Raw genomic sequence first — 25,987 nt, 5'->3', positions numbered from 1 at the left:
TTCTGGGGGTTTGAAACCTTCAGCATTCTACTATCTGACATTCCTAAACTGTCCATGCTCTCCAGACCTACTGTGGAGCATGGCACCTAGTTCCTCATTCCCCAAGGAGGAAAAGATACTTAACCTGAGGCAGATAATGAACCACCTATAAATATCGACAATAATCACAGAGGAAGACAAAGATGTGCTTGCCTTCATAATCCATTTGTGGTAGGCCAGGGAGGCTCAGTCTGGCCTGATATGGGTGACTGTGTTAGCATTGGAGGGTCAGATTTTTGAGGGGCAGAGCTGTGAAATTGAAGTGACCTAACCACTAGCACCCTGACTACCTTAGTTCATGCAGGACTGTTCTCATTTCCTCTTGGTGCCATCCTCTATTGTTCCCTGGCAGGGGGAGGAAGTCAGCTTCCCAGGGACAGAAGCAGGTTGAAGTTTTTCTCCCATCTGAACCCCTTCTTCAAGAATGAAGTAATTACGTGTTCGCTTCGGCAGCACATATACTAAAATTGTGAACAATACAAAGAATGAAGTAATTACCAAGGATTATCTTGTTACTATTACTGATGGTATGTGCCTGCCTAAATGATTGCAGAGAGGAGTGAGGGTGTCTAGGCTGTTCTCAGTCCTTCCCTAATTTCCTGCCCTCCAGGGTATAAAGCATGTGGTTCTTCTCTGATTTAGTGGTCCTGGTGAAGACAACTTTCTCTGCTTCTGGAAGGAGATCAGTGTCCAGAGCTTCATGTGTTGATTCTCAAACCACACTGCATAGATTTTAACCAGATTGCTGAGATGCGAACTCTTTGGTCATCACCAGGAGCCCCCCATGTGCATTTTTAGGATTATAGAATGTGTACTGATTTCAGGGCACAGCCTGTCATTCTTTTGCTTCCAGATCATCCTTGAGGACCCTGTGGATCAATGCTATGGATTACTACCTGAGGGAGGAAGACACCATGATCATGAAAGAGAAGAGAGAGGAGGTCAAGTGAGCAACCAGAATTGGGCCTGGAGGCCTGCTTGTCTGGTGTCTGGGGCATAGTGGATTAGTGAAACTCTAGTGTGACTTTTGTGGCCACCAAAGATCATCCTGCAGTTAGACAGAAAGGAAAGTTTAGAGGTCCACATGTCATGTTGGGAAGTTCAAGCCCAATAGAGGTTCAGGATGAGTGAGGAGGAATAAGGAAATGTGTTTCCCTTGATGGTCATGCCCTGGGTTACAAGCCACCTGAAGTGCCTTCCAGCCATTCAGTGGGTCTCCCTACATCCCCCTATCCAAGGACATCTGCAGATTGAGTGGAGAATCACTGTGCTCACTTGTCAATCTCCCAGTTTTCCAGCTTATTTTAAAAGCTCAAAGCAGCAATTTTGGTCAGTGTCTAAATACAAAATGAGATGACCACAGAAAATGAGAACCACAGAAATGGTGATTGGAAAGGAGAGGAAGTGTCAAGGGACAATGTGCCTGCCCAGTTAAGAATGTGTGCAACCATACCCGAGGGTTTTCCTGTCATTCAGAGACTCAAGTTATCCTCTATATTCATATGTATTCATCTCTGTCTTAGTCTGTGTGTGCTAGTTCTCTTGTGAGTATTTTCTGTGTGTGTGTGTGTTTCTGGTACTTGAAATACAGCTTTCTAAATGTTGGCAACAGAGGATTGAGAGGCCACAGGGTGGCAGGCAATGAAGTTTCTGTGTCTCTCACAACCAGGAGACAGAATGAAGTAAAAGATGTGTAGTGTAAAATACACAGAGGATATGTCTTAAAGTTGACTACAAATTATCTCTGTGTGCATAGATGGGCTGGGGATGACTCAGTGAATGAATGAAAGCACTTGGGACTTATAAATATTTTTATGGGAATCTCTGTGTAGATCTGAATGTAGCCCCCAAGCGGAGACCCTCAGCCCAACAGGAGCATATTGTGCAGAGAGACTGGCGTTGTGCCTAACATGGGTAGCTTGGGTAGGTGAAGCAAAAATAAAGCCCAGAAGACACTCTGCAGACATTGACATGGGGAACTGGGAGTCAAGCCCCTTTTGACAGAGATCATACATCGCTGGCAACCCCTCATTGCCCAGGAAAGAATAGAGTGTGGGATTTTTCACAAGGCTGACAGGACAAAAAGAAAGACAAATGTGAACCTTCATATATCATGGCACCTTGTTCCTTAGCAGGGATATTCTTTCACCTTTTGCCCATGGCCCACACATCAAGCACTGAGGCAACATTTCCCATAGCTTTTTTCTAGAAGTAAAATTAAGATGTACCTGGTTGCAGGATTGGAGAGTGACAGGGCAAGTGAGGAAAGAGCCCCTGAATTTCTGTGTCTGGGGATAGTGCCAAGGAGAATAGGGAATAGATGGTTCCTTCCATGATGCTTGGGTCCCTGTGCTTTCTTGTGTTATCTGTGTCCTTGTGACTGGACATGCATGTGTCCACAGCAGAGGTGGTGAGAGAGGGGCTGGCTTTACAGGCATATGCCAGCAGTGGGCCCTGTGAGGGTGTTCTCAAAGGATGAGGATCCTAGGCTCTGAGAGCATTTCATTCTGCCCAGGTGACATGGAGCCAGGTTTAGGCCTTCCACCTGGCCTCTTATGCTGAAAAAGGCCATCCAAAGTGTGGTACATGATGGGATGACTTACTCCCATGTGAACATTCTGTTCAGGAGTCACTCAGAGAAGAATGGAAATCCAGACATAGTGTGAGGCTGGAAAGGGCCAGTGCAGAAAAGCATCTTCATACTTACTGTGCATCATGGTAAAAGAAAGAGGAATGTCTGGGAGAGAGGGCAAGGGGACCATGAGGTTTACTGCTGGTGGGCTGAGGGCTTTGCAGCATTCTGCTTCAAATAGGGAGCCACTTTCCATCACCATGAGCATGGTGATGGTAGGGTTTAACACTGCCTGAGCTCTAGGTGAGCACTTCAAATGTGGGACCTAGAATTTGGTCCCAGCTCTGTGCAAGACAAATATGTCCATAGGCAAAATCATGCCACTTTCTCCCTCCTTCACCTGTGTTTACTTCCCCACAACACTTGATGGCTCATGTTCCTATCCTCAGTGCCACTTGACTGTGACATGGTGGGCAGGGAGAGGACTCTTCCAAATCTTCCCCTGTTGTGAGCCAGGCTTGGCAGATCCTACCACCTACCAGTGGGCACAGAGAGGAATCACACCAGAGAAGTTAATGGTCCACTCTAGGGTTCCTTGGCTAGGGCCAAGATTGATATTTCTCTTTCAATCACAATCCTGGGAATGACATTTCCTATCTGAGTGTTCACTGATACTATGCACTGGACTAATGAAGTCTCGACTCACCCTCTAGGGCAGTGGTTTTAAACCTGTGGGTTGCAACCCCTTTGGGGGTCGAATGACTCTCACAGGGGTCACCTAAGACCATGATCTTAAGAAACAAGATACCCTCCTCTATCCACCCACATGCAGAATGCCCATATTTGAGTACCAAGTGTTGACATCATCAGCACAGGAGTGATGACATAATCATGCCAACCCCATCACATACATCCCATATAAATACGTGTGTATGTGACAGGGTTGGTACCATAATGTAGTTATGTGAACCAGTCACACATATATAGAGAGCAGCTACTGTGAAGAGAGCAGCTACTCTGTTAAAAGCAGCTACTGTGTTGAAAGCAGCAGTATTGGAGGTAAAATGACACTTCATGAATTATAATTACTGGGTAAACGTAAAATCATGCACCACAATATCATCAACTACTGCAAAAAAAATTATAGATATAATTTTGGTACATATGGTACATATCTGTACCACGGGAACTTAATCTAGATGCTTTTTATATTCAGCTGTGCTAGATGTGAATACTGCCCCCTTGTGATAGTAACAGGTATGTAAAAAAAAAAAAAAAACGAGAATAATAAACCATAGGAAACTTTAGTGAACTGTATTGATGGAATTATTGAGTGTATTATCTTTTGTATTATTAAAGCTATTTTTATACATTATTTCATTAGAAAACTATCACATGACAATGAATTGTGCAGAGAAGAATGTTAAGAAAAGAAAATATAGTGAGGGTTTTTTAAACTATGGTTTTACCTCAATAATTACAGCAGGAATTGAAAAACCGCGCTGTGTTATTTGTTGTGAAGTTCTATCAGCCCAATGTATTAAGCTGACCAAACTAAAATGCCATTTTGATAGCAAGCAACAGAGCTTTGCCATCAATGATACCAGCTATTTTGAAAGCAAAGCTTATGGACTCAAGAAAAACAGACTTGACACTGGTGGCAAGTACCACAAACAAAACATAGTAGCCATTGAAGATTCATATTTGATGACACTCAGAATCACTAGAGCTATGAAAACTCACACCATTGCTGAGGATTTACTGTTGCCAGTAGCCAAAGACATTGTTAGAGTTATGATTGAAGATGAATTTTTTACAAAATTGAGTGCAATTTCCTTATCTAACAACACTGTCTGCAGAAGAATAGATGACATGTCTGCTGATATTCTTGATCAGGTAATCCAGGAAATTGAATCTGCTCCACTTCCTATATTTAGTAAACAGTTTGACAAATCTACAGAAATTGCAAACTGTTCACAGTTACTGTTTATGTGAGGCATCCGGCAGAGGATGAAGGCACATCTTGAGTGCAGGAGTACGGTCATCTGGAACATCCCTGGCTTCTGGCCTAAAGCCATATCCTAATTGCTGCTCCTTTGTGAGGGCTGGCACTGGGCTAGACCAGGGACAGAGGGAAAGGGCAGCACACAAGAGGGAAAGGACTCTGCCCAGGGCAGAAGAGATACAGCAGGAGTTGGATCATGTGACAGTAGGTCGCTCTTCTCACAGCCACTTGCTGACAGAGTGTACAGATCTCAGCGACCCGCAGGTAGTGAATGAGCCTGTGGTGCAGACTGGGAACAATGGTTATCTCTCTAAAGTAGGGCAGATGCAAAAACAGCCCTTTTCAAGCAGCACGACTTTGAAGGGAACATACCTGGGGAAGGATTTCAATGAGTATAAGGACCTGAGCCAGTCATATAAAGGCTAGGCCTACATGTAGGAGTTGGCCACCTACACCCAAGGTGGTCCACTATGGGCTGAGGTTTTGCAAGGTGCTGTCCTCTAAAAGACACTCGCTTCCCCCGGACTCTCTATTAATTCTGACAAGCTGCTGTTGTTGTTCTCCATATACAGCCTAGATTCAGGGATAAATGTCATGCTTTGCAGCCAAAGTGCATCTAGGGTACCAGGCACAGCCAGTCAGCTGCTAGGGCTCAGGGCTAGTTTCCACAGAGAAGTCTCACTTGGAAGGAAGCAGAGAGCATGGTAGCCAGCCTGTGGAGAGAACAGGCCCCATCCTGATATTAGCAGTGTGCGTCCAGCTGCAGCATCCCAGGGCCATCTGGAATTCTTGAAGCCTAGGTAAGCCATCCTCCTGCAAATAGATACAGTCAACCTTCGGTGGACCCACCAGCAAAGGAAGGAGTGGTCTGGGGATGTCTGACAAAAGACTGGGTCTGAGGAAGAAACGGGAACCAAGCGGGTTTAAAACCTGGGGCATCTCCCTGTCCGACACTCCTACACTGTCAGTGCTCTCCAGACCTACTACATGACATGGCACCTAGCTCCTCTTTCCGTGACTAGGATATTTTCCTTCACTTGAGGCAGATAATGAACCACCTGTAGATACTGAATATAATCACAGAGGAAGATGAAGATGTGCTTGATTTCATGACCAATTTGGAGGTAGGCCAGAGAGGCTAAGTCTGGCCTGACATGGGTGGTTGTGTTAGCATTTGAGGGACAGAGCTGTGAAAGAGATGTGACTGAACTATTAGCAACCTGCTTACCCTAGCTCACCCAGGACTGGTCTCTCTCCCTCTTTATACCATCCCCCATTGTTTCCTGGCAGGTGGAGGAAGTTAATGTTCCCAGGAATGGCTACATGTTGAAGGTTTTGTTCCATCTGAACGCCTATTTTAAGAACGAAGTGATCACCAAAGATTATCTCCTTACGAGAGCTGGTGGGATGTGGCTGCCTGGATGATTGCAGAGGGCAGAGTTGGTGCCTGAGGTCAGTCTCAATCCTCCCCTACTTTCCTCTCATCCAGGGTACAAGGAGTTTGGCTCCTCTCCAATACAGTGACCCTGGGCTGATGATGAAGCACCCTACTTTGGGAAGGATACCAGTGTCTGGAGATTTATTTGCTGGTTCTAAAATGACAACAGCTCAGGTTCTAACCAGATTGCTCAGCTGAGAACCCTTTGGTTATCTCCTGGATTAACCAGTGTACATTTCTAGGATTCTGGGATGTGATCTTATTTCAGGGCACAGTGTATCTTTCTTTTGCTTCCAGATCGTCATCAAGGACCTCTGGTTCAATCTCCTGGACAACTACCTGAGGAAGAAAGACACCATGCCTGACAAGAGAGAGGAGGTCAGGTGAACAGCCTGGGATTGGGCCTGGATGCCTGCTTATCTGGTGTCTGAATCATAGTGGAGTAGGTGAGGCTCTAGAGCAGTGGTTCTCAACTAATGTCACAGACCTTTAACATAGTCCAAAGAGGTTGTGACTCACATGTTGAGAACCACTGCTCTAAAGTGAGTGTAGTGGCCACCAAAGGAAGTTAGAGAGAAATGAAAGTTGAGAGACCCACATGCCATGCTGGGAAGCTCAAGCCCAATAGAGGTTCATGATGACTGAGGAGAAAGCAGAGCTAAATCAGTAAGTGTGTTTCCCTGAATGCTCATGCCCTGGGTTTCAAGCAACCCTGAGATCCCTCCCAGCCATTCCCAGCCATTCAGTGAAGCTTCCTGTATCCAATCCTCCAAGGACATCTGTAGATTGACTGCAGAATTGCTGTGCCTAATTGTCAATCTCCCAGGTTTAAATCCAAGCCTCTTCCAGCTTTTTCACTAATGTTCAAAGCTGAAATTCTGGTCATTGTCCTTATATGAAATGATGGTGTTGGGGAGAACAAGAACAGTGATTGGCAAGGATGGGGAAATGTCAATGGACAATGGACCTGCCAAGGGGAACAATGTGGACATCCACATCCCAGGGTTTTCATGTCATTCAGACACTCAGAATATCCTCCCAATTCATTTGTGTTTTCTGTCCTGGTCTCTGTGTGCTCCTTCTTTTGTGCATATCTTCTCTGTATGTGTGTTTGTGTGTGTGCGAGCGTGTGTGTGTGTGTGTGTGTGTGTGAGTGTCTGTTGCCTGTACTTGAACCACAGCATTCTAGATGCTGGCAACAGAGGATTGTGAGTCCTCATTTGCTATGGGCAATGAAGTTTATGTGTCTCACAACCCAGAGACAGAATGGAGTAAAAGTTGTCTAGTGTAAAATGCACAGTGATATGTCCCAATGTGGAGTGGCAATAAAGTCTATCATTTGTTACTATGTCCCTATGTGTATGGGAGGGTTGAGGAGTGCCCAGTGAATAAATAAAAGCATCTGAGAGTTTTGAAATTTTGTTGTGACTCTCTGTGTAAAACTGAATGCAGTACAAAACTGGAAGCCCCAGGCCCAGCAGGAGCATAGCGTGCAGAGAGACTGACATTTACCTAATGATAAAGCATGGAGGACTGACCCTCTGCAGACTTTGCACATGGTGAGCTGGGAGTCAGGTCCTTGTGACAGGCATCAGGCATTGCTGGCAACTCCTCATTGTCTAGAAAGGAGTAGAGTGTGGGATCACTCACAAGACTGATAGGACAGAAGAAAAGACAAATGTGCATGCAAAAGTATGGCGTGGGATCTTGTTCCTTTGGAGGGATGTTCATATATCCTTTGTGTATAACTTGTACACTACTCCTTGAGGTCAGCATTCCCCAAAGCATTTTTTCGGGAATGCAAGTGTGATGTCCCTGGTTGCAGGATTGGAGAGTGACAGGGCGAGTGAGGAAAATGGACCCTGACTTCTGTGTCGGGGACAGAGCCAAGGACAGCTGTACTGAAGTACTCTTCAGGCAGTACTTTCCCTGAAGCATGGGTCCCCATGCTTGTATATATGTGTCCTTGTGCCTGGACATGCACATGCTCACAAGCAGAGGTGGCAAAAGAGGGGTTGGGTTTACAGGCACATGTCAGTGGTGGGCCCTGTGAGAGTATCCTTGTGTCACCCCAGGCTCCGAGAGCACACCATTCTGCCCAGATGTGGAGTGAGGCATAGGCCTTCCACCCTGCTTCCCCGACTGAAAAAGGTCCCCTGAAGTGTGGCACATCATAGGATGACTGACTGCCATATGAACATACTGTTCAGGAGTCACTCAAAGAGGAATGGACATTCAAACATAGTGCAAAGCTGGAAGGGACCAGTACAGAAAAGTGTCTTCATGCTTACTGTGCATCATGGTAAAGGTAAGAAGAACATCCGGAGAAGAGACCGAAGTGGCCACTAGATTTACTCCTGGTGGGCTGGGGGCTTTGCGGTGTTTCCCTTTGAGTAGAGAGCTCCGAGAGCACCCAAAACACCATAAGCATGGCCATGTTAGGGCTCAACACTGCCAGAGCTGTAAATGGGCACTTCTAACATGGGCTGTAGACTTTCTACCATTCTTATGCAAGACAAATATCTCCATAGGCAAACAATGTGCCACTTTCTCCCTACTTCACCTGTGTTTATTTCCCCACCATAACTGTGGGCCCTTGGTGCCACTCTGCTGAGACTGGGTGTACAGGCAGAGGACTATGCTCATGCATCCCCTGTTCTGAGCCAGGCTTGTCAGATCCTGCCACCTATCAGTAGGAACAGTGATGAGCCCCATCAGAGCAGGCAATGGACAACTCTGGAGCTCCTTGGCCAGAACCAAGATTGCTATTCTTCTTTCAATCACTGTCCTATGAATGGCATTTCCTTTAAGAGTGTACATTAAGAGTGTGTACATTAAGAGTGTCCTTTGATACTATGCATTGGCCTATTTGAGTCTGCATTGAACCTCTAGGACAGCAGTTCTAAATCTGTGGATCGTGACCCCTTGTAACAAAGACAATATATCCTGCATATCAGATATTTACATTACAATTCATAACAGTAGCAAAATTACAGTTATGCAATAGCAATGAAAATATATTTTTTTATTAAATCATAGCTGTGTACATTAATATGATCATGGGGCACCATACCCTTGGTTCATAGACCGTTTGACACATTTTTATCACACTAGTTAACATAGCCTTCCTTGCATTTTCTTAGTTATTTTGCATGCAGTGCATCTTACAAGGGTATATGTGAAACTTAGTAAATGTGGAATGTAAATGTCTTAGCAATGAAAATAATTTTATAGTTGGGTTCACCAAAACAGGAGGAACTGTATTAAAGGGTTATGGCATTAGGAAGGTTGAGAACCCACTGGTCTAGGGTAAACTCCAGGGTCTGGTAGATCTGATCCATCAGGTTGCCCAGCAGACAAATGCCTATCCTGCCAGGCCTTGACTCCTGAAGGGATGACAAGCCCCAAACAGCAAAGTCTTTATCTACCCTGTAGAAGTCAGGAACACTGCTTGGCACTGTGAACCACTCCAGACAAAAGGGTCCAGGGACTTGATTACAAAGCCACAGGCAGGTCTAAGTTGGGGTGCAGTCTGTGTGCTGATACAATTGTCCCATTGTATAGTGTATCTCTATTTGTGACTCTTTCCCCTCACAGACATGTTTGTATATGTCTCTCCCCTCTCTCTACCTGAAAACAATCTCGGTTTGTCTATCTCAGCAAAATATATCCCTCTGTGTCTCTTTCTGCCTTCAAGGCCCCCCTCTTTCTCCCTGGGTCTATTTATTCTCGCCACCTTATCTGTCTCTTCTCCACAGCAGACAACTCTGTTTATCCCTGGGCCCCTAGAGCTGTCTTTATGTTCACATCCATCTATCCCACCACAGCTCCTCTCTGTGTCTAGAAGGGGCACTGCGGAAAAGGGTTTCCTTCTCCAGCAAGGAAACATTGTTTATTTCTCTGTCTCTTCTGCCAGCCTTCTTTCTATTATTCCCTCTGTTTACAACTGAGCCCTCCCTCTCTTCTCATTCTTCTGACACCCCATCTCAGTGTGTTTCATCCACAACATAACTCTGTGTGACAGTCACCTATTCATTTACTCTCACTTTGTCTCCTACTCTCTCAAATTTCAAACTATTGCTTGGACTGACAAAATACATCCACCTGTCAGAAGACTTCTTTGCCCTGCATGCTAAAATTTTTATCTGTGTTCCCTTGTCTGTGTCAGTGCATTTATCCTGTTTTGCTGATATGGCTCCTGTCACTGCCCTGTTAACATAAAGGTGTTGAGGTATCCTCCTACAAACACAGTGAGAAACTTTTTGATTTCAGTTAAATAAACTGCTGCAGTTCCTAGTTTGTCATGAGTATGCTAGTAGGGCTTCTAAGCTTTATGGCATGGCCTACAAAGCCCTCCCCCTTACTGTCAAGAAAATGGGAGTTTATGTTCTGAGAACTCTGGGAGGAACCACATGTTGAGCATTCCATGGAGCATAGAGACACCTATGGGCTCCAGGTAGAAGAATCATCACTGGGGTACTGGGTGAAAGAAGAAACGGAGATCCCTAGAAGGGACACATTCTAATGTCTCTGATTGTCTTTATAAATTCTCAAGATAGACATGAACATTGCCTTGGAAATTCTCACCATTTCAAATGACCCGTAGTTTCCATGGACTGCAAGGCCACGTTTTCTCCAACACTCATCCTGAACCTCTATTGGGCTTGAACTTCCCAACATGACATGTGGACCTCTAAACTTTCCTTTCTGTCTAACTGCAGGATGATCTTTGGTGGCCACAAAAGTCACACTAGAGTTTCACTAATCCACTATGCCCCAGACACCAGACAAGCAGGCCTCCAGGCCCAATTCTGGTTGCTCACTTGACCTCCTCTCTCTTCTCTTTCATGATCATGGTGTCTTCCTCCCTCAGGTAGTAATCCATAGCATTGATCCACAGGGTCCTCAAGGATGATCTGGAAGCAAAAGAATGACAGGCTGTGCCCTGAAATCAGTACACATTCTATAATCCTAAAAATGCACATGGGGGGCTCCTGGTGATGACCAAAGAGTTCGCATCTCAGCAATCTGGTTAAAATCTATGCAGTGTGGTTTGAGAATCAACACATGAAGCTCTGGACACTGATCTCCTTCCAGAAGCAGAGAAAGTTGTCTTCACCAGGACCACTAAATCAGAGAAGAACCACATGCTTTATACCCTGGAGGGCAGGAAATTAGGGAAGGACTGAGAACAGCCTAGACACCCTCACTCCTCTCTGCAATCATTTAGGCAGGCACATACCATCAGTAATAGTAACAAGATAATCCTTGGTAATTACTTCATTCTTTGTATTGTTCACAATTTTAGTATATGTGCTGCCGAAGCGAACACGTAATTACTTCATTCTTGAAGAAGGGGTTCAGATGGGAGAAAAACTTCAACCTGCTTCTGTCCCTGGGAAGCTGACTTCCTCCCCCTGCCAGGGAACAATAGAGGATGGCACCAAGAGGAAATGAGAACAGTCCTGCATGAACTAAGGTAGTCAGGGTGCTAGTGGTTAGGTCACTTCAATTTCACAGCTCTGCCCCTCAAAAATCTGACCCTCCAATGCTAACACAGTCACCCATATCAGGCCAGACTGAGCCTCCCTGGCCTACCACAAATGGATTATGAAGGCAAGCACATCTTTGTCTTCCTCTGTGATTATTGTCGATATTTATAGGTGGTTCATTATCTGCCTCAGGTTAAGTATCTTTTCCTCCTTGGGGAATGAGGAACTAGGTGCCATGCTCCACAGTAGGTCTGGAGAGCATGGACAGTTTAGGAATGTCAGATAGTAGAATGCTGAAGGTTTCAAACCCCCAGAACTCCAATGCAGGGAGCATTCCATGGAGCATAGAGACACCTATGGGCTCCAGGTAGAAGAATCATCACTGGGGTACTGGGTGAAGGAATAAACGGAGCTCCCTAGAGGGGTCACATTCTAATGTTTCTGATTTTCTTTATAAATTCTCAAGATAGACATGAACATTGCCTTGGAAATTCTCACCATTTCAAATGACCCGTAGTTTCCATGGACTGCAAGGCCACGTTTTCTCCAACACGTTCTGTCATTTGGCAGGGTGCATTCCCTGGATCGAGCGGAAGGTGACCTCTTCTTCATGCTGGGAAGGAAAGGACTCAGGTTAGACGTGATGCTGAAGGAAGATATGTCTAAGGGATCATGGTTTGGGGTCCAATGATTATAAAGGTCTTCACAAAGGAAAAGCTGGAATGAGAAACTGCAGGCCATGCCCAGTGTGCTATTTTGAGAGGAGAAGGACCTGCAAGGCAACAATAATGTTATATGTGTGGACTTTATGGTGTAACCCTGTCCTGCTGAACAGGCACAAAGCAGCAAGGTGGAGCTATCCGGTAACAAGGCAACGGAGAGCTTGTACCTCCAGCATCCCGCCAAGACTGTCAGGGTCTCTTGCAACTTCTCTTCCTGTCAAAGGGAAGCTCAGCTACCCTACTTGTGCCCATGGAAGATTAGACATATAATACCCACAACTGGGGAAGGACCGGCCAGCTCATAGCCTCCAACAGGAGGTCACTTCTTGCTATGACACTGACTCACCAGAGTCAGAGCTTCAGCCAGCCTGTGCAGCTACCAAAAAGTTCTCAGTGTAACTCTGCTCAGCATCCCCTATGCCTGTGTGATGATAGAGGTTCAATACAGGTGCCAGGAGATGGGGTCATGAAGGACACGCCTCATATGTAGACCTGACAATCATACAACTGGAAGAATCAAAATATACTAACAGACTTGAACTCTCTATCAAGATCTATCCGGATGGTCCCACCAGTAGAATGTGCCTACACTTAAGGGTTTTGCAGGAGGAAGTCTGTATCATCCATGAGTAGTGTGTGGCTGTGTTGTGCTTACCACAGCCTGAGTTCTGAAAGAACCTCACTCCTTCTCCCCCGCAAACCTCCTACCCCTGCTTTCTCACTGCTTTGGCTCTAGACAAGGCACCTGAAGTGTTAGTCAAGATGATTCAGCACCAGGTTACCCGAGGCCCCTCTGCTCACAGCCTTCCAGCCATAGCAGGAGACAGGGAGGCAGGTCTTCCTTGGGATGAGTGGGAGGCATGCAGAATGACCCACTGCCATTCCCATGGGCCTGATGGGTATAGGAAAGTTCCCCAGCATGTGTTCCTGACCGTGAGCCCCTGTGAAGGCTGGTGTTTGGTCGCCCCCTTCCCATCAGGTGTCAGTGCAAACTACAGTAACTGTGTCCAACTCGTAGCCTGCTGGGAGAAGCTGTCTCTCCTGGTACTCTCTGTGTCCCTCTATCCCTTTTCCTTCCGTGCTCTGTCGCCCTTCTCATTCTCGCCTTGTCTTGTCCTTGTTTTGACCTTTGCCTCTGCTTCAGTCACATTCGGTCATCCACTGTCTGCCTGCCTGATGCTGGGCATGGGGACAGATCTTCTGCTACCTCTGACATGTGCCTCCGCTATTCTCTGCAGCCTGGGCTCTCTTTTGTGCCAGGTGTTGGATTCTTAAAAATGCCTGGATTCTCCTGGGTGACCAGAATATCCAGGATGAACCCTGAAATACCCCTGATCTGGCATCATCTGTATTTCTATAGAGGGATGCAGCTTTTTAAAACAGCACACACAGAACAGAAGCTGTGGTATGTGTTTTCCTTATTTATGGGTACCGGCCTTTTATAAGGCATACCCAGATGAGAGAGACACCGTTGGCTCACAGGAACCACCACCCATGTCCTCTAGAAATCCTCCTCTACCTCGCTTGTTCCTCCTCAAAGGACTTGGCTGCACAGAGCTGTGCACAAGAGCATCAGGAATCCTGCTGGATGGGCAGCTGTGAGCCTTTTCACTGGCAACTTTGACATAGGTGCTGCCCTTTCCTGGCCCTGAGCCAGATCTTGTAGTGCTTCTGGCAGTGGAGCTTAGTCATCTTAGTCTAGCAAAGCCCTCAGGAACCCCGGGAGGCAGAGAGGCAATCGGCAGGCTCATGTGCTCCTGCTATGGATGAGACAGTGCTCGCTGTTCTTGCTACTTTATGTCATGAAAGGCTTTAATTCCCTTTGTTCCCTCCCACTCCAGGAAATATTCCCAGAGACCCAAGAAGAGAAGACAGGAGCAGATGTGCCCTTGGAATTTTTGCCAAAGGCAAAAAGCAGGATTTCCTCAGGTGCCAGACTGGACCACACTGCCTCCTTCTGTGCCACCAGAGGGTAAACCCACAGGGCTCGTGCAATGAACCCCTCATCTATGGGCTTAAGTTTCAGAAAGGGAAGGCCGCGGCGACACCGCCCCAACACCCTCCAACCAGTAGTAAGGCCGGGCACCAAAGAGCAGTGTGTGCGCATGCGTGAGGTGTCTCTGCTGCCCCTATCCTTGCACAGGTGAAAGTAGCTGGAGCTGGGGCCCATTGCGATCAGGTAGAGTGTGCAGCCTCAGGTGCAGTGTGTGTGGGCCTCGGTGTGCAATCCCAGCACATGGAGTTGCCTTCTGCTCCCGCCACAGGAGGCGACGCTTGATGATAGGGCCGTGTTGCGAGCCCGGTAAGTTGGTGTGGTGCCAGGCCTCCCCCGGAAGCCTTGGAGGATTTAGGTCAGGGAAACGCCCTTCTTGAGGGAGAGGCTTAGGTGCTAGCAGGTGAGCGGGCCCAAGAGGACAGTAGTTACAGAGTTGCCCGTTGGAGGATCACGTGGTGCTTCTTGGGCCGCTGAGGCAACCAGCGTGTTGATGGAGCAGGCTGTGCAAGGGAGCTTCACAGGGTGGAGCCAGAGGGCACTGAAGTCCCTGGGGGTGGTGTCAGAGCTGGGGGTGGAGGTGGTGATCCTGATAGTGCTGATGGAGGAATTCATAGAGGGGGATCGGGTGATGCCACAGCTGGCTCGGCACAATGAGCATGAAGGTGAAGACGATGGCCAGGAGAAGGAGGAGAACCGGCAGGCGGTGGAGGGGCGCTTGGCCCCCAGGCAGCGTTGTGCCCTCCGAGCTCTCCAGAGATCCAGCAGGGCCAGAGCAGAGTGAGTGCCCAAGGTAGCATGGCCTACCTTCTCCTGAAGTGTGAGGTCCAGCAGATGATGAAGGCACATCTTGAGCGAAGCAGCACCACCATCAGGAGCATCCTTGGCTTCTGTGCGAGGCCATATCCTTACTTCTGCTCCTTCGTGAGGGCTGGCACTGAGCTAGATCAAGGACAGAGGGAAAATGCAGCACTCAGGAGGGAAAAGGACTCTGCCCAAGGCAGAAGAGACACAGCAGGAGTAGAGTCGGGGGACGCTCGGGCCCTCTCCTCACAGCCACTCCATGACAGTGTGGACTGATCTTAGAGACCCCCAGGTAGTGAGTGAGCCTGTGGGACCTGGGAACAATGGCTATCTTGCTAAAGTAGGACAGACACAAAAAGAGCTCTTCTCAGGCAGCACAACTTTGTAGGAAACATTCCTGGAAAAGACCTTAGATGAATGGGAGGACTGCCAAGTTGTGGGAGTCCGGGTTGTGCCAAGTTGTGGGAGTCCGGGTTGTGCCTGGTTGTGGGAGTTTGATACCCTACACCCAGGGTGGGCCAACCCTGGGCCAAGGTTGTGCAAGGTGCTGTCCTCTGGAAGACACTTGATTCCCCAGAGCCTCCTTTGGTTCTGACAAGCTGCAGCTGCTGCCACCCAGCATATAGCCTAGAGGCGGGAATATGTGCCCTGCCTTGCAGCCTAAGAGACTCTAGAGAACCAGACACAGCCAGGGAGGTACTAGGGCTCAGTGTTCATTTCAAGAGAGGATGCCCCACTGGGGAGGAAGAAGGGAGCATGACAGTCAGCATGTGGAGAGAACAGGGCCCTTCCTGATATGAGCATGTGGGTTCAGCATCAGCACCCCAGGGCCATGTGGGATTCTGGAGGCCAGGGTAAGCCACCCTTGTGGAAATCAATGCAGTCAGTCATAGGTTGACACACCACCAAAGGAAGGAGAGACCTAGGATGTCTTACAAGAGGCAGGATCTGAGGTAAACTGTGGAGCTACCGAGATTTGAAAACTGAGGCGTCCCCCTGTCCAACACACCCACACTGTCAATGCTCTCCAGACCCGCTGCATGGCATGGTGCCTAGTTCCTCTTTCCTGACATGGAAAAAGTCCTTAATGTGAGGCAGATAATGAACTACTCGCAGATTTGGGCTATAATCACAGAGGAAGACAAAGTTGCCCTTGCCTTCATGACCAATCTGGAGGTAGACCAGAGAGGCTGAATCTGGCCTGTCGTGGCTGGATGTGTCCTGGCTGGATGTCTTCCAAGGATGAGAATCCCAGGCTTTGGGGCAGAGCTGTTAAAGAGATGTGACCCAACCACCAGCAGCATGCCTATGTTAGTTCATACAGGACTGTTCTCATTTCCTCTCCGTACTATCCCCCATTGTTCCCTGGCAGGTAGAAGTCACTGTTCCCAGGGAGGGTTTCAGGTTGAAGTTTTTCTTCCATCTGAACATCTATTTCAAGAAAGAAGTGATCACCAAGGATTACCTCCTTACTATAGCTGGTGGGATCTTGCTACCTGGTGATCAGGGAAGGGACTGAGGGTGCCTATGCCACTCTCAATCCTTCCCTAATTTCCTCTCCTGCAGGGTACGGGGCATTTAGTTCTTCTCTGATCCAGTGGTCCTGTGCTGATTAAGACAAAGCACCCTGGTACAGGAAGGACACCAGTGTCTGGGCTTTATATGCTGGTTGCTGAACCACAACTGCCCAGATTCTAAAGAGATTGCTGAGGTGCGAACCCTTTGGTCATCACCAGGAGTCCCTGGCATACATTTGTAGAATTCTGGGATGTGGGCTTATTTCAAGGCATGCTCAATCTTTTGCTTCCAGATCATCATCGAGGACCTGTGGCTCTATGCTCTGGACTACTACCAGAGGGAGGAAGACACCATGACTGAGAAGAGAGAGGAGGTCAGGTGAGCAGCCCAGGATTGGGGCTCGAGACCTACTTGTCAAGTGCCTGAGGCCTAGTGGAGTAGGGGAGGCTCTCGAGTGACTGTAGTGGCCACCAAAGGTCACCCTGGAGATAGAAGACAAAGCAAAACTGAGACACCCACATGTCATGCTGTGAAGCTCAAGCCCAATAGAAATTCAGGTTGCTTGAGGAGGAGGCAGGGCTGAATCATTAAGTGTGTTTCCATGAATGGTCATGGCCTGGGTTTCAAGTCATCTTGAGGCCCCTCCCAGCCATTCAGTGGGGCTCCCCGCCAACCACTGTCTAAGCCTCCAAGTACATCTACAGTTTGACTGCAGAATTGCTGGGCCAAATTTTCAACAACCCAGGTTTCAATCCAGGCCTCTTCCAACTTTTTTCTCAATGCTCAAAGCTGCAATTCTGGTCCCTGTCCTGACACAAAATGAGGGTGTAGGGGAGGACAGGAGTGGTAACTGGAAAGGATGGGAAAAGTCAAGGGACAATGTGCCTGCCCAGGGGAAGAATGTGGGTGCCCACATCCCAGGATTTGCATGTCTTTCAGGGACTTAAAATGTCCTCTCCATTTCATATGTATTCTTTTCTGTCTGGGTCTGTGTGTGCTCATGATCTTGTGTGTATTTTCTTGTGTGTGTGTGTGTGTGTGTGTGTGTGTCTGTCTGTTGCCTGTACTTGACCCATAGCTTGCTAGATGCCCACGAGAGGCCTCAGTGGCTGCGGGCATTGAAGTTTCTGTGTCTCTCATAACAAGGACACAGAATGGAGGAAAGTTTTTCTAGTGTAAAATGCACAGAGGACAAGTCTTAATGTGGAGTGGCAATAAATTCTACCAAGGGTTGCTGTGTCCCTGTGTTCATAAGACAGTTGGAGGATTCCCAGTGAATGACTGAAAGCACGTGCGACTTTTGAATTTCTTCTGGGAATTCCTGTGTAAAACCGAGTGTGGCCCCAAAAGTCGAGGGCCTGGGCCAGCAAAAGCATAGTGTGTGGAGAGACTGGCATTGTGCCTAACATGTGTAGCTTGGGTAGGTGAAGCAAACATGAATCCCAAAGGACTGACCCTCTGCAGACTGTGTGCATTTTCTACTGCGGGACCAAGGCCTTGTGACAGATATCCTGTGTCACCCCCTGGCAACCCCTCCCTGTCTATGAAGGAATAGAGTGTGGGATGTCTCACAGGGCTGACAGGACAAAGAGAAAACAAAAATGTGGACCTTAGTATAGTTTGGGAGTTGTACAGAGGGATATGCATGCACACTGCCTCCACGTAAACACACCAAAACCTTAGGGCAAATTTTCAAGCACCTGTTGTTCAGGCTGTGCAAGTACAAAATTTCTGAGGAAAGGGCTAGTGTGGAGATGTGCCGCATTGATTTCTCCTTCTGGGGATAGCGCTGAGGAGATTTTCCTGGAAGAGACAGTTCCCTGTGCTGAGGCATGGGTCCCTGTGCCTCCTTGTGTATCCGTGGCCGTGATTCTGGACCTGCACAGGCAGACAGGCAGTGGTGGGCAGAGAGGGGGCTTGATACCAGTGGACCCTGTGAGGATGTCTTCCAAGGATGAGAATCCCAGACTCAGAGATCATGCCATTCTGCCCAGGTATAGGCCATCCACTCTGACTCCTCTGTGGAATAAAAATACCCAAATTGTGGCTTTGGGGAAGACTGACTCCCATGTGAACTTGGTGGTCAAGAGTCATTCAGGAAGGAATGGACATCCATACATAGTTTCAGGCTGGAAGGGGCCAGCACAGAAAAGGTGTTCATGATTACTGTGGTGCAGAGTAAGGGGAAGAGAACTGCCTGGCCCAGATGACACAGGGACCGCAAGGTTTACCCCCGGTGGGCTGAGGCCTTTGGAGCTTCCACTTCCAACAGGAAGCCACTTCTCAAAAACACCATTAGCATGCAGCCTTATGAAGGTTTAACACTGAGAACTTGGTGTGGGCACTTCTAACCTTGGCCCTAGGACTTTCTCCCAGTCTCTCTGTGTAAGACAGGCATCTCCATGGGCACACATCCTGACACTTCCACCTCCGTCACGTGTGTTCACCTCCCCACCACACTTCTTGACCCCTGTTCCTATCCTGGGTGCCTCCATACTATGTCAAAGTTGAGGGTGTCACAGCCACATGCTGGAAACTTCTTATCCCTGCCACCCTCCCTTTTTTCAGGCTTGGACCTGAGGTTAGAAAGCATGGCTTGTGAGGTCTGTGAAGGGCTGATGGTGGATGGCTGAGCCGTGAGCAAGGCAGTGTGTTCCTACTCTGATTTCTGGCCCTGACTATGCCTCTGCCCCAGGCACACCCTCCCGATGGTTGAGGTCTTCCAGGTGCCTCAGTTTACCCTCAGTTTATCCTAGAGTCTTTGGCAGGTCAGGGGTTCAGAAAAGAAATGCCATTCCCTGAGTTCTGTTTGAAGGAGGCTTAACAATCTTGGGCATCCCTACGAGACCATAACAGTGCCCCATTACCGGCTTCTGCGGGACCTCTCTGCCTGTTCCCAGTGATTGGGCCTAGGATCTGCCAAGGCAGCCACAAAACAGAGGGAGGTGTGAGCAGAGTCCTTTATCTGCTCAACTTTGTCATAGAAGAGTAGCACATCCCAGTGGTCAAAGGCTGTGGCTGCCAGGACATGCTCCTCTGAAGGGATGACAAGCCCCACACAGCAAAGTATGAATCTACCTGGTAGAAGTCAGACTGTCACTGCTTGGCCCTAAGACCCACCTTGACAAAGGGCTCAGGGACTTGTTGCCAAAGCCAGAGGCAGGACAGAGATTGAGCGGAGTCTGTGTGCCTATACAAAGGTCCCATTGTGTAATGTGTCACGATTTGTGCCTCTCTCCCCTCATGGCTCTGTACGTGTGTGTGTCTCTCTCTCCTTGCCAACCTCGGTGTGCATCCCTTAACCACAAGCCTCCCTCTGTGACTCTCTGCCTGAAAACGATTTCTGTTTCTCTTTCTCGGCACACCGTCCCCCTCTGTGCCTCTTTCTGCCTTGATAAATGTCTCTGTCCCTCTGGGTCTATTTTGTCCCACCACCTTGTATGTCTCTCATCCCCAGCAGACAACTCTGTTTCTCTCTCAGCCCCTAGAGCTCTCTCCCTCTCTCAGGCTCCCTCTCTCCCACCACAGCCTTGTCTCCGTGTGTCTCATTCTTCTGCAAAGGGAAATCTGTGTGTTTGTCTTTCTCTCTTCTTAGTCCCTTCTCTATTGTCTCTCTCTTCACCACACAGCCCTTTTTCTTTTGTCTCTGTTCCCACACCCCTGTCTCTGTGTGTCTCCTCTTATCACACATCTAACTCTATATATGACAATCCTCCCTTCCTTCCCTCTCACTCGGTCTCCTACTATCTCCTTGAGTTTAAATCCAAGGTAAGACAACACTCAGGTCTATATGACCCAGGGTCAGTGCACTTATCCTGTATTAGCTACTATGGTTCCTGTCACTATCTCTGTCAAACTAAATTAATTATGCCATTCCGCCATCCACGCTGAGGACAAATGCTTGATCTCAGCATTGCAAGCTATTGCTCAGAATTGGTAGTTTGTACATGGGTAAGCTAGTAGGGCTTCTTGGTTTTAGCGCATGGCCTACAAAGCCCTCTTAGTCCCTGAGACAAAAATGGAGTTACTCTTTCTGGAACTCATGGAGAAGGCAGAAATTCACCATTCCAGGGAGCATGGAGATACCTCTGGGTGCTGGTTTAGGAATCAGGCCCTCTCCCTAAAAGGGGCAGATACTTAATGTCTCTGTTCATCGTTGTGAATTCGGAGGAGATAGGTGGACATTTACTTGAATGTTCTCACCATTTCAAATAGCCTGCAGTTTCCAGGAACTGTAAGGCCCCACATTCCTCAACACACCCTGTTATTTATTGACCCAGTCAGTTGGCAATTGTGCTGTTCCAGGATTGAGTGGGAAATTTCCAGAGAGCTTGTTCCCAGTGGTGGCCACCAGCTTGATGAGGAAGAAAAGTCGTCAGTTTAGGACAGAGGCTTACAGACTCACAGGGCACGAGGAAGTGTCCATGGGACCTTAGGGTGTTGTCCAATGATTGTGAATGGCTTCATAAGGAGAAAGCTGACATCAGATCCTCCAGGTCCCTCACAACATCTGAGAGGCAAGAGTAGTGTCATGTGTGTGTACCTCTGTCCCGGGTAACAGGCAGAAAGCAGAAGGACGGGGACATTCTGTAACTGGTGTAACAGAATCACTGACAGGGTCAGTCATTCTCAAGTTCCAATGGGGTGGTCTCACCCGTTGAATGTTCCTTTTTTCAAAGGGTGTTGGAAGACGAAGTGTGTATGGGTAGTGTATGGCTGCCTTGTCCTATGTCATGGCCTCATGCTGAAAACTTCCACCTCCCATCCCCCATTACCTGTTAGTCATAAGGATTCAGCATATGGTTGCATGTGGACCCTCTGCTCAAGGCCTCTCCCATTTGCAGGACAGAGAGACATGGGTCTGCCCTGTTCTGGGAGGTAGGCATGCAGACAGAACCCCTGCCATTACCAGGGGAACTCTGGGTAGATGAAACTCTCCCTGCCTGTGCTGCAGTTTGTAGGCCCCCATGAGGACTCCTTTGTGGACTCCATCCAGTCTCAAAGCAAGCTACAGTAAGTGTATCCACCTAGCCTTCAGGGAGCACCTGTTTTACCTGCTAATATCTGCTCCGTTTTTTCCTTTTCCTTGAAATCTCTGCTGCCCTTCTCATTCTCTCCTTGTCTTGACATCACTAAAGTTTGCCTCTGCTTCTGTCCCACTCACTCACCCCTGCCTGCCTGACAGACACGGGTCACGGGGACAGATCTTCTCCTACCTCCCGCATGTGCCTCTGCCATCTCTGCAGCTTGGGATCCCCCGTGTGCCAGCCTCTGTATTCATAAAAATGCCTGGGATCTACTGGGTCACCTCATGTCAAATATAAACCCCGTGAATAAGCTGAACCTGGCTTGATCCCTATAACTATAAACATAGGCATGCAACTGTTTTTAACAGCATACTCCTAACAGAAGCTGTAGTATGTGTTTCTCTTAAAAAGTACCTCTTTTTCTTCAAGACAGAACCAGCAGATTGTGAACCAAAGCCACAGTGGAATCACAACCCATGTTTTATTGAAATTCATATCCACCTCCATCCTTCATTCTCCTGTGGACCTGGGAGCACAGAGAAGTGCACACAAGCCATCAAGAATTCTGCTGGGTGGTGTGATATGAGCCTAGAGGGCAGGCAACTGTGACCTTGGAGCTCCTTGTCCCAGGCCATGAGAGAATCTTACAACCGTGCTGGTGCTGCATCCAAGTCCCCCTCTTCTAGCAAAGCCCTCTGGATACCCTCTATGTAGATGTACTTCTCATGCTCCTGTACTCCTGCTGGGTATGAGACAGTGCTGGTGGCACTGTTAGTTTATGCCCTAAAAAGCTTTCTGTGTTCCCTCCTGTTCCACCTGGCATATTCTCAGTGACCCTACAAAAGAGGACTGATGAGGTGTGCACCTTTAACAACCTCCAAGGGCAAACAGCATGGGGCAGCACCAGGTATAAACACACAGGAATTCGCTCAGGCTACCACTGCCCTGTCCTGGGCTGCAAGGGGCAAAGCCATAGGGGTTGTAGGCTGAACTCCTCATCTATTGGCTTAGGTGTTCCAAAGGGAAGGTCTCTGTGTGGCCTTAGGTTCTCATGCCAATTGGAAACCCAGGCATCAAATATCCATGGTCAGAGTGAATAGGGCACTAAAAGGGAAGGTAAGGACATTGTCCATGGCAAGGGAGACTGCAGTAATTGGGTAGGGTGAGACTAGGGCCCACTTCTCACAGCCACTGCCTGACTGTGTGATGGATCTTATCAACCTGCAGGTAGTGTGTGTGCATGTGGTGGGGACTGGGAACAATGGTTATCTCTCTAAAGTAGGACAGAATACAGAAAGAGCCATTCTCAGGGAGCGGAACATTGAAGAAAATGGTCCAGGGGAATGCCTTGTATAGTGAGAAGACCACGAAGCCAGTGATTAAAGGGCTGTGCCTGGTAGTAGGAGTTAGCCATCTACAAACCCAAGGTGGTCCATCCCTGGGCCAAGGCTGTGCTAGGTGGTGTCCTCTGGAGACACTAGCTTTCCCCAGACTCTCCTTTTGCTCTGGCAAGCTGCCGCTGTCCCCCACATACAGTCCAGTTGCAGGGATATGCAGCCAAAGCGGCTCTAGTGTATCAGGCACAGTCAGGCAGCTACTGGGGCTCAGTTGTAGTGGCAAGACAGGATGTCACACTGGTGAGGAAGCAGAGAGCACGGTAGCAAACATAAGAGTAGAGAACAGGGCCCATTCTGATATCAGCACTGAGGGTCCAGCAGCAGCACGCCAAGGCTAATATGGTGTTCTGGAGGCTGGTAAACTACCCCTCTGCAAATAAGTGCAGTAAGTCACAGTTTCATAAACCCCCCAAGGGAACGAGAGGCCTGACAATATCTTAGGAAAGGCAGGGTCTGAGAAAGGCTTCCAATGGAGGAAGAACTTCAAGGAGGACTGAAGCCCGAAGCAGGGATCTTTGCCCTCCCTTGTATCCTAATACCCTCTACTAGGACCAGGCACAGCTAGGAAGCCACTAGGGCTAAGGGTTAGTTTCAACAGAGGAAGTCACATTGGGGAATAAGCAGGGAACATGGTAGCTAGAAAATGGAGAGGACAGAGACCACCAAGACATTAGCAGTGTGGGGGCCAGCAACAGCACCTGGGGACCATCTGAGATTATGAAGGCCTGGGGAAGCTTGGAGTAGGTGAGGCTCTAGAGTAACTGTAGTGGCAGCAACAGCACCTGGGGGCCATCTGAGATTATGAAGCCCTGGGGGAGCCATCCTTCCACAATTCAGTGTCTCAGTCACAGGTTCACACACCATCAAGGGAAGGTTAGCCTTGAGCATTTCCAGGAAAGAAAGTGTCTCAGGTACACATGTGAGCTCTGGAGGCCTGAATCCCAGGGGGTCACCAATTCCTACACTCCCACACTGTCAATGCTCTCCAGACTTACTGCATGGCATAGCTGCTAGCTCCTGCTTCACCTGCTAAGAAAAGGTCCGTAACATGAGGCAGATAATGAACCAGCCACAGATATTGACTCTAATCACAGAGCAAGATGAAGATGTGCTTGCCTACATGATGAAGTTGGGGGTAGACCAGGGAGGCTGGGTGTGGTCTGGCATGGGTGGTTGTGATGGCATTTGAAGGGCAGAGCTATGAAGGAGAAGGGTCCCAACCAACATCAACCTGCATACCTTAGCTCACCCAGGACTGGTCTTCCTTCTTCTCGGTGTCGTCCCCGTTTTTCTCTTGCAGGTGGAAAAAGCAGCGTTCCCAGGGATGGCTGCAAGTTTAAGGATTTCTTCTATCTGAACCCCTACTTTAAGAATGAAGTATATAAGAACAGCACATTGTACCCCATTAATGCGTTAAGGTACATAGTTATAATTTAATAGAAATAAATAAATAAATAATAAAAATTAAAATTAAAATTAAAAAATAAAGAAGAATGGAGTGATTGCCAAGGATTATCTCCTTACTATCGCTGATGGCAGGTGGCTTCCTGGATGATCTTAAAGTGGAATACACTTGCCTAGGATGGTAGTTATCCTTCCATAATAGCTTTACTGCAGGGTACAAGGCATTTTGTTCCTCTGCCTTCCAGTAGTCCTAGGCGGATGACAACAAAGTGCCCTGCCTCAGGGCTGGAGCTTCATCTGCTCCTTGTCAAACCACAACTGCCCAGGATCAAATCAGATTGCTGAGGTGCCAAACATTTTGATTGTCACTAGGAGTGTCCTGTGTTTCTATTATAGGATTTGGGGATGTGGGCTAATTTAAGGGAACAACTTGTCTATCTTTTCCTTCCAGATCATCTTCAAGGACCTGTAGCTCAATCCTCTGGAGAACTGCCCAAGGGAGGAAGACTCCATGACCGAGAAGACGGAGGATGTCAGGTGAGCAGCACGGAAGTGGGCCTGGAGGACTGCTTGTCTGGTTTCTGGGGCATGGTGGAGAAGGCGAGGCTCTAGAGAGACTGTAGTGGCCACAAAAGGTAACCCTTTGGGTAGAAGACAAAGCAAAGCTGAGAAGCCCTCATGTCATGCTGGGAAGCTCAAGCCCTGTAGAGTTTCAGGATGACCACAGAGGAAGCATAGCTGAATCAGTAAGTGTGTTTCCCTGCGTGGTCATGCCCTGGGTTTCAAGCAATGCTGAGGCCCCTTCCACCCATTTACTGGGGCTCCCTGAATCCCCTTATTCAATCCTACAAAGACATCTGCAGATTGAGCGCTGAATCACTATGCCCACTTGTAACCCTTCCAGGTTTCCTTCCAAGCCTCTTCTACCTGTTTTTCTCAAAGCTCAAAGCTGCAGTTCCGGCCAGCGTCCTGAAAAGAAATGGGGATGTTGCTGGGTATCACTGTAGCTGTTATTGAAAGAACTGGAAATGTCAAGGGACACTGTGCCTGCGCAGGGGAAGACTGTGGGCATCCACATCCCAGGGTTTGCACGTCATTCAGACACAGAGTATCCTGTCAATTTATACAAGTTTTTCTCTGTCTTCATGTGTGTGTTACTGTCTTTTTGTGTAACATTGTGTGTGTGTGTGTGTGTGTGTGTGTGTTGTGCCTGTACTTGAACCACAGCTTTCTAGATGCCAGAAAGGGAGATCTGAGAGATCTCAGTGGTGGCCGGCAATGAAGTTTCTTTGTTTCTCACAACGAGGAGACAGAACGGAGAAAATGTTGTCTAGTGTAACATACGCAGGGGATATGTCCTAGACCTGGAGTGGCAATAATGTCCACCAAGTGTTGCTGTGTCCCTGTGTGCATGAGAGGGCTGAGGATGACCCAGTTAATAAATGAAAGTACTCGGGAATTTTGAGTTACTTCTGGAACTACATGTGTAAAACCGAGTGTGGCCCCAGAATTGGATGCCACACTGGTTTTCTGGTTCCAGCAGGATTGTAGTGTGCAGATAGGTTGGCATTGTGCC

Source organism: Nycticebus coucang, chromosome Y (assembly GCF_027406575.1).
Source record: "Nycticebus coucang isolate mNycCou1 chromosome Y, mNycCou1.pri, whole genome shotgun sequence".
Taxonomy (NCBI): Eukaryota; Metazoa; Chordata; class Mammalia; order Primates; family Lorisidae; genus Nycticebus; species Nycticebus coucang.
Note: the sequence above shows the minus strand (reverse complement) of the source record.